At 45.0% G+C, this 11,158-nt stretch overlaps 1 pseudogene; it reads left to right on the top strand.

Moving 5' to 3' along the window:
- Positions 1 to 5,273: 5,273 nt before the first annotated feature.
- Positions 5,274 to 9,661, top strand: LOC139002573 (valine--tRNA ligase pseudogene; annotated as a pseudogene).
- Positions 9,662 to 11,158: the final 1,497 nt, after the last annotated feature.

The raw sequence follows: 11,158 nt of genomic DNA, 5'->3' as shown, positions 1-11,158 counted from the left end.
CTCAACTAACTCTGGTGATACAGTTTTTTCTCCTAGTACCTTCAGGCCTATGGGTGGCTTTCTGCTGCTGCTAGTCCCTAGATGCCTAATATATACATCTTATATATAAACATTTTATATATATATACATATATATACACACATATATATGCACATATTATACATATGTTTGATATATATTTAAAATATATATAAATCTGTGTTTAAGACATCCTGTATAATAAAAGCTTAAAATGCAAATTGTCCCCTCAGGCAGTCATTCCACTGGGAGTTTAGGAGTTTGGCTGCTTGCTATGAAGTGTGCTGACCACCAGGGGACAGCACAGAACATGGTGGGCATCGGCGACATGGTGCTGGCAGCAGGCGGCAGTGGAGGCATTGCCAGCCCTGATGGGACCCGCTGAGAGTAGGACTATGGCAGTATGGTGGAGCAGGTGAGCAGGCAGTGTCAGGCCAAGGCCGGTGAGAGCAGGGGCCTGATTGTCCTGCAGACAGTGACCAGCGGCAGTGGCGGGGGGTGGGGCTGCTGCCTGGCTCTCAGGCACTGAGGGAGCCAGACAGGGGGCCTGACCCAGATTGATTACCCCACAAGTGGGATGGTGGAGCAGGTGAGGGGGCAGCGGCAGACCAAGATGGGGTGCCAGGTGGGGCTACAGGGCTGCAAGGCTGGGGATGCAAGCTGGGGCCCAATTCCCACAGGTCATCCCGAGAGACCCCACCCGTGCATGAATTCATGCACCAGGCCTCTAGTATACTATAAATATAGATGATATCATGTACATCTTAAATATATGCACATATACATATATTAAATATAAATACCTTAAAGATATCATATATAGACTAGAGGCCCAGTGCACAAAATTTGTGCATGGGAGGCAGGTCCCTCAGTCTGGCCTGCACCCTCTCCAATATGGGACCCCCTTCAGGGATGTCCAACTGCCTCTTGCAATCCGGGACTGCTGGCTCCTAACCACTTGCCTGCCTGCTGGCCTGATGCCCGTAGCTGTTTCCCTACAGGCCTGATCACCCCCTAACTGCCCTCCCCTGCTGGCCTGATTGCCCCTAACTGCCCTCCCCTGCCAGCCTGATCGCCCTAACTGCCCTCCCTTGCTGGCCTGATTGCCCCTAACTGCCCTCCCCTGCTGGCCTGATCACCCCTAACCGCCTCTGCCTCGGCCCTGGAAAATGTCCAGTCTAATTAGCATATTACCTTTTTATTAGTATAGATATGTATAATTATACTTTATTAAGTTCTCTTCAAAATCCCAACTAAATGTGTATTTTTTATCCTGCCAGGACTTTCACTGATGCAGACTATAATTATTTTAAGAACCTGAAATAAGTATTAAAAAGAATTGGTCAGTGGTTTAAAATTTGGTCATACTCTCAGGTTGTGAATGACATTAAATAGGCTTCCATGGATTCCTGACTGGCTAAGTCACTTTTTCCACTATGTGTGTGATCTATTAACTATTTCTGAGAATCCCCTCAATTCTCTTCTGCTCTTTATTTTAGTGTCTGTGTGTTCCTTTCCTGCTCTGTTACCTGCTTCTGATTTCCCATATGTCTATGAAAGGCAAGTGCACTCAAAATTTCTTCTCTCTGAGAGCTATTGATTGGCCCTGCCTTACAGAGTATAATTTCTCTAGTAGCAGCATTTCTCATCTCTGCCCATTAGGTCCAAAAGTACTATGTACCAAGCAATGAGTTTTCTTATTTTATAGCTTTTGGATTTCTCAGCCAGGTCATAAGAATTCTAGATTATTAACCTCATTATACCTTATCATAAAATTTATCTGCCTCAAACATTGCTATATTTTTCAAATAACCCTCAACAATACAAGATTTTTTTGTACCATCTGGCCAGACACTTCACGAGCTTCAACTTGAGAGGTGAGAAGTAACTACAGTAGTATTCCTGATACCAAAAATATTTTTCTTATTTAAGTAGGAGGCTTACAGTATTTTAATCAATCAAGAAATGAAGACCCATAGAGAAAATCAGTTTGCTACTTGGGTAAACAGAAAGTTGAGACTAGGTTTCATTTCTCACAAGCTCTTATTTAAAAAACTCCATTTAAAAAATACATATTTTCACTAAGAACAAATTAACTAATGTCTATAAGCATTTAAGACTTATGAATTTACTAGAGGCCCAGTGTGCAATATCACCCAAGACCCAGACCCGTGGCACCGGCGGAACCCATACTGACTCCCGCCACGCCGTGGGACCCAGAGTCAAGTCCCTGCCCACCCATGCATGCCTTGCCGTGCATGCAGCCTCCTGGTGACCAGTCTTTGGTCATTCCGCCGTGATGGCATCACAACCATGGGGTTTTTATAATAGAGATATCTCTCAATGAAGCTTTCTCAAAGTTTTTGTCTGAATATTTTTATAACTTAATGGGAGCAAAGTTCATGAAATTTCTCAGTATTATAGGTGTAAAATAATTCTCATATACATATTTTAAATGTAACATATCAACTATCATGCATTAAAAAACCAGCAGGCTTACTCACATTATATTTATTGAGTATTCTATATTGTAAGTTTTAATGTTGTAATGTAAAAAGTATATTTGCCCAATACCCAGAAAAGACATACTAAATATAGTTACCTGCATGGCTATTCTTTTAATATCCTTATAGTTTTATGCATTGCAGTATGAACAAATGATATTTAAAATAGCAATAAATGAACTGATATAAATTTTAAAAGTCTTTAAAATCTTTAATTTTTTATTTTTTGAGTGTGAAAGTGACTGAAAGTTTTAGTAATCAAAAGAAAAAGGAGACTCGTGTTCTGGTTTTAGGCCTGGAATAGTTAAATTCTTGGGCAGTTCTGCTTGTGCAAACATTAACAGCATTTTTATTCTGGTATTGTTGCTGTGGGTTTATCAAGTATTCATGAAGTTCACAGATTTGGTGGCTCAGGTTGTGTTCAGGGACTGAACATAAACCTCTGTGCATGCTGGCAGTAAAGGTGAGCAATTCCCATACATGTTTAATTTCGGTTCTCTCTCTTTTTATAATGTCTTAGTTAATTTTACAGCTGAGTCTTGAAAACACCATGTTTTAATTAGTTTCCTTTTTTTCCCCTTTTGGTAACATTCTGCACCTATTTGTAGAAAAACTTGTAAAGAAATTCAATAGTAAAAAGAAGAGAATGATTTATAAAAAGATCAAACACCATATCATGAAAAATATTTTCTTTGAATGACACTTGGATTCCGGGACTCCTGCCAGGAAGTAAAAGCATTTTGCTGTATGGTTTCAAGATCAAAAGATCAAATGTTTTTCATAATCTATCATGCAAAAGTTATTTGTTTGATTTATAGTCTGTTTCTTTCATTCACAGAGGGGGAAAATAAATGATATACATACAAAAAATAATAAAGGAAATGACTTATTTGCAGTATAGGGATGAAAGTGTAGGTATTTGGTATTCATTTGTATAACTTTTATCTCTGAAATTATAGAGTATATATTTTGCTTTTTCTTTAATCTACTCTTAATACATGCCCATATTTACAGTATCTAGGTAAGGTAAACAAAAGATCCTTCTATTCTAAATATATTTTAATGTATTTTACATCCCTTAAAATTAACATTGAGTTGGTATTACATATTTTTCTGTGAATTTTTATGTTGAAAATATAAATATAATTTTGGGGACATTACTTTTAAATTTTCAATAGTTTTTTTATTACTTTCAAGATTATGGAGAAAATTATCGGAATGGCAAACATAAATTAAAGATTAAAGTTTACTAAAGTCAACCATTTTCATTTTGCTGTTGTTATATCCAGCTTCCCCTATTTCCATACCTTGTTAATAAATAGAAATCCTAAGAAAAACCTGACTCTAAATTTGGTACACGAATAACAATGTCATAGTTGTCTAAGAAACAAATGTTTTACATATTTAATAGCATATTATAAACAGCAAAAATTATTTTCAACTTTTATGCTTTACTCATATGACACATTCTTACCTTATATGACTGAGTAACTGAAAAATTTTAGTGAGAAAGTAATAAAATCCATCACGCCTTTCATTCATGTAACTGCATAACTTGTCAGATATTAAAACTGAGTTTAGAATAACAATAATGTGCCCAGAGTATAACTGTGCACTGACATCATGTAGAAAAATATTTTCTCTTGTCCACTTAACCACAGTCTCATTTTATAGGACAGACTATGGCTTGACCATGTAGCTGTATCTTTTTAATAGTTATCTTTTGGTAAACACTAAATTGATGTTCAATGCAGTTAAATAGGTACAAAATAAGTTATTTAATTTTATTATAATTAGAAGTGAAATACTAGCCATTTTTTAGATAAATAAAACTGACCTGAGAATTTTACAATGGACTCAGTGTTTAGTAATAAACAATATAGGGGATTAGCCCCATGCCTTGAATCTAGAATTTATTAAATAATTTAATAACTACAAATCAAAACTTTAAAAGAATAGATATTATCAGTGTATTAATGCAGTTATACTATTTTTTTTTATTATAACTATTCCAAGTCCTAAGAAAACTGTTCCCATGTTTTGCTTAAGGAATTTTAGACTCAAGTTGAATGCTTACTATGCTTGGCATTGTTAAAAGCCCTTAACATGCCTTCACTCATTTAACTCTCATGATAGCTCTGCTAGGTGGGTCTGATTACCGTAACTATTGTACAGATGGGAAAATTGAGGCAATAAGATTTCTAAGGTTATCCAGGTAGTGAGCAACTATTCTCAAAATAATTCTGTTAGAACTCTAGGAAGTGTAGACTGTTCATTTCATAAATAAATCTCTGTTGGCAGTGCCATCCTTGAATCCACACCCCTTACTCCTTGGTTTTCAAAATTTCAGTGGTTGAACTCATACATTATTTACTTGGTTAGACACCTTTACTTAACCACAGATAGCATTAATCCCAGAAAAAAAGGATGATGTGTCTTAAGGATGTGTTGGTGCCTCATAAAACATGGTAGCAAAAATGCAGCTCAATCTCACAGACTAAAACCAGGTATTTGAAAGTCATAAGGACCCCAGAGAGATGTTTCTCTCTGACTGTTGTTTCTTTCTCTTTCTATGTGCCTGCCTTCTTTTGTATCTCTAAACAAGTCACTTTACTTGGCTCAGCCACACAATTAAAAACAGTGATATCCAGGACATGGATATCAACAGCTCAGGCCATGGTCCCAGGGAGCCAGGGTCACCCAGGGAATTGCCCACAGTCCCAGCTGCCTGATCTGCCTGCCTGATCTGTCTTCAGCTGCCTCTAGTGAGCAGGAACCCCTCCCCCGACCCTCCTGCCCTGGAGCAGGGGCCCAGTGGGCTCTGGGTGTGGGGGAGCAGTGCAATGGCCCAGCTGCTGTGGCCTGCAGGCCTGGGGGGCCCTAGGGGCAACCGGGCAGCCATCCTCCTCCAACAGTGGGTCAGTCACACCAACACGGAGCTAATACCAGCTGCCTGTGGGGCAACGCTGCCCACCTTGGGACTCAGCAGTTCTGTCCAGGACTCCTAGGCTGCACTGGGGGCTCTGGGAAGGGCTTCGAGCCCCTTGGAAGAGTGGCAACACACCTATCTGGCTGGGGAGTCTCCCACGCTGGCTGACCTGGTACGCAGCCTTGCTGCTGCCCTTCCGATATGTCCTGGAACTCTCTGCACAGGATCTGGGGTAATGACACTCGCTGGTTCATCACTTGTGTCCAGCAACCAGAATTCCAGGGGTGCTGGGAGAGGTGGTTCTGTATTCAGGATCTAGGCCTCAATTCCAACAGCCAGTCTCTGAGTCTTACTGCACCTTCAAAGAAACCTGCTCAACTCAAGAAAGAGGCAAAGAAAGAAAGAAGCTAGAGAAATTCCAACAGAAGCAGAAGGTGCCACAGCAGCAACCATTGTCCAGGGAGCAGAAGAAACCAAAACCAGAGGAAAGGGAGAAGAAGGATCCTGGAGTTATTAGCTATGATCTCCCAACCCCACTGGGGAATAGGAAGGTATCAGTGGCCCTACGCCCAACTCCTACAGCCCTGGGTACTGGAGGCAGCCTGGTGCCTTGGTGAGAACAGCAGGGCTTCTTCAAGCCAGAGTATGGATGTTCCAGCTGTCAGCACCTAATCCACGGGGCATCTTCATGATGTGCATTCCACCCCCAAATGTGACAGGCTCCCTGCACCTGGGCCATGCGCTCACCAACACCATCCAGGTTCCCTGACCTGAGGGAACTGCTTGCGTGGGGAGACCACCTGTGGAACCCTGGCTGTGACCATGCGGGCATTGACATCCAAGTGTTCCGGGAGAAGAAGCTCTGGCAGGAGCAGCAGCCGTCCCCCACCAGCTGTGCTGTGAGACCTTTCTGTGGGAGGTCTGGAAGTGGAAGGAGGAGAAGGGACCAGATTTACCACCAGCTGCAGAAGCTCGGCATCTCCTGGGATTGGGATCAAGCCTGTTTCATCATGAACCCCCAACTGTCCACAGCTGTGACAGAGGCCTTTGTCCAGCTCCACGAGGAAGAAGTCATCTACAGCAGTACCCACCTTGTCAACTGGTCCTGTACCCTCAACACTGCCATCTCCGACATCGAGGTGGACAAGAAGGAGCCGAGGAGCCGAACACTGTGCTCCGTGCCTGGCTACAAGGAAAAGGTGGAATTTGGGGTCCTCATCTCCTTTGCTTGCAAAGTCCAAGGCTCAGAGAGGGACAACTTTGATGGAGACAATTCTGGGAAATGTGACTGTAGCTGTGCACCCCAAAGATCCCAGATACTAGTACCTGAAGGGGAGGAGAGTGATCCTACTCCCACCCCACCTCCCCAATTCCTGTCTCACATCTTTGATGATTTTAGATCCTCCCTTCACATGACCAGAAAGACCACGAGGTTGGGCAGAGGCATGGTCTGGAGGACATTGGCATCATGGACTCCTGATGGGCCCTGGTCAATGTGCCCCGCTTTCCTGGGCCTGCCCAGGTTTGAGGCCTGGAAGGCGGTGCTGGTGGCGCTGAAGGAGTAGGTACTATTAGGTGGCATCAAGGACAACCCCATGGTGGTGCTGCTTTGCAACCAATCCTAGGATGTGGTGGAGCCCCTGCTGCGGCCGCAGTGGTACCTGCACTGTGGGGAGATGGCCCAGGCAGCCAGTGCAGCCAGGGCTCAGGGCCACCTCCGCATTCTGCCCAAGGCCAATCAGCTGACGTGGCCCGCCTGGGTGGACAACATCCAGGACTGGTGCATCTCTGGCAGCTGTGGTGGGGCCATTGCATTCCAGCCTACTTTGTCACTGTCTACGACCCAGCCGTCCCCCCCGCCCCCCCCCCCCCAACCACCACCACCACTCCCCTCTGAGGATCCTGACTGGCAGTACTGGGTGAGTGGGCACAGCAAGGCTGAGGCCTGTGAGAAGGCAGTCAAGGAGTTTGGAGTGTCCCCTGACAAGATCAGTCTCCAGCAAGAGGAGGATGTATTGGACACCTGGTTTTCTCTGGCCTCATCCTGGTGAAACAGAATTTTTGGACTGGAACCTGGATTCTTTGTCCACTGGAATCAAAGAATGAATCCACGGACAGAAGGTGGTATAGCAAAGGTGGAGATTTATTGAAGAACAAGTACAGACTCTACATGGGGAGAGGGAAAGAGTCCCATGGAATGGACTCCCATGTGGGGAGGGGAAAGGGTCCCAGAGTTCCTTTTTCCTATGGATTATAAAGGCTGCAGATCCCCATTTTAACTCCCCAAAATTCCTGTTTCACCACTGAAACAGGAATTTTAGGGGTAAAATAGGACAGGTTTAGGAAATTTTAGAAATTTTGGAAATTAAGGGGACCATAGAGGAAACACAAGGCTGCAGAGCAGCAGAAGGTATATTTCCATAGAATAGGGAAGCTGAAAAGCTGCAACAGGTACATTTCCATAGAATGAGGGAGCTGGGAACAGCAAAAGGTCTATATTTACAAAATAAAGAGAAAGAGCCCTTCATCCAGAAGAAGAAGAAGAAAGCCTAAAGGGAATAGGAAAACAATAAGAACCTCCCGGGTGAGGTTCTAACTTTGAGCTCAGGAGTTACTATAGTAACCAGTCTAAGGGAATAGTGACCAATCAGAGGGGATATCAGGCACAAGTATTTGCAGCCTTTAAAGCCATAGGGAAAAGGAACTCTGTGGGACCTTGTCCCCCTCCCCACGGGGGAGTCCATTGTGTGGAACTCTTTCCCCCTTCCCATGTGGGAGTCTGTACTTGTTCCCCAATAAATCTCCACCTTTGCTATACCATCTTCTGTCTGTGGATTCATTCTTCGACTCTGGCGGACAAAGAATCTGGGACATCCTGCCCAGTCCAAAAATTCTGCTTCACTAGGATGTCTCAGCCAGTCAGCAGATCTGAGTGTGTTCTACCCAGGGACCCTGCAGGAGACAGGCCATGGCATCCTTTTCTCCTGGGTGGCCAGGATGGTCATGTTGGGCCTGAAGCTCACCGGCAGGCTGTTCTTCAGAGAGGTCTACCTCCATGCCATTGTGCAGATGCCTATGGCCGGAAGATGAGCAAGTCTCTGGGCAATGTCATTGACCCCCTGGATGACATCCAGGGAGTCTCCCTACAGGGCCTCCATGACCAGTTACTGAACAGCAATCTGGATCCCAGTGAGATGGAGAGGGCTAAAGACGGGCAGAAGGCATACTTCCCGGCGGGGATTCCCAAGTGTGGCACTGATGCCCTCCAGTTTGGACTGTGCGCCTACACATCCCAGGGGCATGACATAAACTAGATACTGGGATACTGTCACTTATGAAACAAGCTCTGGAACACCAGCAAGTTTGCCCTTCATGGCCTTGGCAAGGGTTTCATGCCCTCAGCCACCTTGGAACCTGGAGGCCACAAGAGCCTGGTGGACCTCTGGATCTGCAGCCAGCTGACTTCAGGCTGTGAGTCTCAGCAAACAATATTTCCAGGCCTATAACTTCTAGCTGTCACCACCTCCCAGTACAGCTTCTGGCTCTATGAGCTCTGTGATGTCTGCCTGGAGTGCCTGAAGCCTGTGCTGAGTGGGGTGGGCCAGGTGACCACTGAGTGCGCCCTCCAGAGGCTCCACACCTGCCTGGACATTGGACTGATGCTGCTCTCACCATTCATGCCCTTCATGGCTGCCACAGCACGCCCTAGCCTCTGCGTTACCCCTTCCCAGAGCCCTCAGTGTGCTTCTAGAAGGACTCTGAGGCAGTACTGGCCTTGAAGCTGGCCCTGAGCATTGCCCGAGCCTTGGGCTCCTTGGGTGCTGATTAAAACCTCAGCCGGACTCAGTCTGACTGTTTCCCGGAAGTGGCCGATGAGGCCACAGGTGCCCTGGCATCGGCAGTGTCGGGCTATGTGCAGGTGCTGGCCAGTGTGGGTGTGGCAGCTGGCTTGGCGCTGGGAGCTCCTGTGCCCCAGGGCTATGCTAGGACCCTGGCTGCTCTGTACTGGCCTGGGAGCCAGGCAAGCTGCAGGCCAGGCATGGTGAGGCGCAGCGGCAGGCCCAGCATCTGCAGGAGTGCAGTGCTGCTGTGGGCTACCCAGTCAAGGTGCCCCTCAAAGTCCAGGAGGCAGACAAGGCCAAGCTCCAGCTGACAGAAGCAGAGCTCAGGGAGATGGCCTAGATCTCCCTATTTCAGAAGATGCTGTGACACACTCCAGCCCTCATAACCCCTGTGGTCTCCTGGGGGCTAGGAGGGCAGCAAACAATAAATATTTTGCCACCAAAAACAAAAACAAAAAAACAGTGGCCAGATGTCAATGTCTGGAATGGGTACAGGAGGAGTCCTTTGGACCCATTCCCTCTGAAACAACCATAACTGGTGAAAATTATAAAAATAACCACCATTTAAAGTCTCTGAAAGTTGTCATAAAGACCTCCAGCCTGCTTACCTGCTAATTGCTCATATGGCACTTGGGCTGTTTCCCCATGTAACTCCAGCCCTTGCATATCACTAAGCCTTTCAAAGACCCCTAGTTCTTTTGCATATCTGTAAACTGCCCTTTTGCCTACTTTTCCTTTGTACTTTTACTATATAAGCAACTGGCTTATGGTGGGGTGCAGAGCAGATTTCTGAGGCTGACCTGCTGTTCTCCCATACTGCCTGCAGTACTGGAATAAACACCCACATATGATTCAACCCTGTCTCTGCTTCATTGGCTCGAGTAGTGACAGGCAGCATGGACCCATTGTTTGTCTGGTTTCAAGCTCAAAGGTAGGACCTCACATGAGACATAGACCTGCTATTTCCAGCTCCCTAATCCTATGGAAATGTACCTGTTGCAGCTTTTCAGCTCCCCTATTCTATGGAAATATACCTTCTGCTGCTCTGTAGCCCTGTGCTTCTTCCATGGTCCCCTTAATTTCTAAAATTTCCTAAACCTGTCTTTTTCACCCCTAAAAATTCCTGTTTTAATACTAAAGGAGGCAGAAAACACAGGGGAGATATCAGGGAGACGGTCAAAGAGAGCCCTGGTAGAAACACTGTCATCTTAGGATGACTGTGTGCATGCTCATGACTGTACCATCTGAGGAGGGACAGCAGAGGTTGTGCACTGCAGGACAAAGACACTTCACTTTAACAGTCCAGTCAAGGCACTAAACAAAGAGGCTAAAAACAACAAATCAAGCTCCAGAGAATGGTGAAGCAAGTCATTACCCAGAATTGCTACAATATATTATTACCTAAAGTATTCAATTTTCAGAAAAAGGGGGTGAGGGGAGAGACATGGGAGAAAAACAGCAAAGTGTGACCCAATACAGAAAAATAAGTGGATAAAATAACTTAGTGGGAGAGATTAGATGTGTTGGGTTTAAAATCTTCAAAGCAGCTATTATAAAATGTCAATGAACTAAAGGATGCTATGTTTAAAGAAGTAAAGGAAGCATGATTACAATGTCTCATCAAAAAAAGAATACCAGTGAAGCCCTAGCTAGTTTGGCTCAGTAGATAGAGTCATCCTGTGGACTGAAAGGTCCCAGTTTCAATTCCAGTCAAGGGCACATGCGTGGGTTGCAGTCTCGATCCCCAGTAGGGAGCATGCAGGAGGAGCCAGTAAATAGTTCCCTCTCATCGCTGATGTTCCTCTCTCTTCCCCTCTCTCTCTTCCTCTCTGAAATCAGTAAAAAATGTACTTGAAAAAGAATA

This window comes from Myotis yumanensis, unplaced genomic scaffold (genome assembly GCF_028538775.1).
Source record: "Myotis yumanensis isolate MYYU_CA2020_CCGP unplaced genomic scaffold, mMyoYum1.0.hap1 SCAF_2, whole genome shotgun sequence".
Lineage (NCBI taxonomy): Eukaryota > Metazoa > Chordata > Mammalia > Chiroptera > Vespertilionidae > Myotis > Myotis yumanensis.
This window is presented reverse-complemented; position numbering and strand designations above follow the sequence as displayed.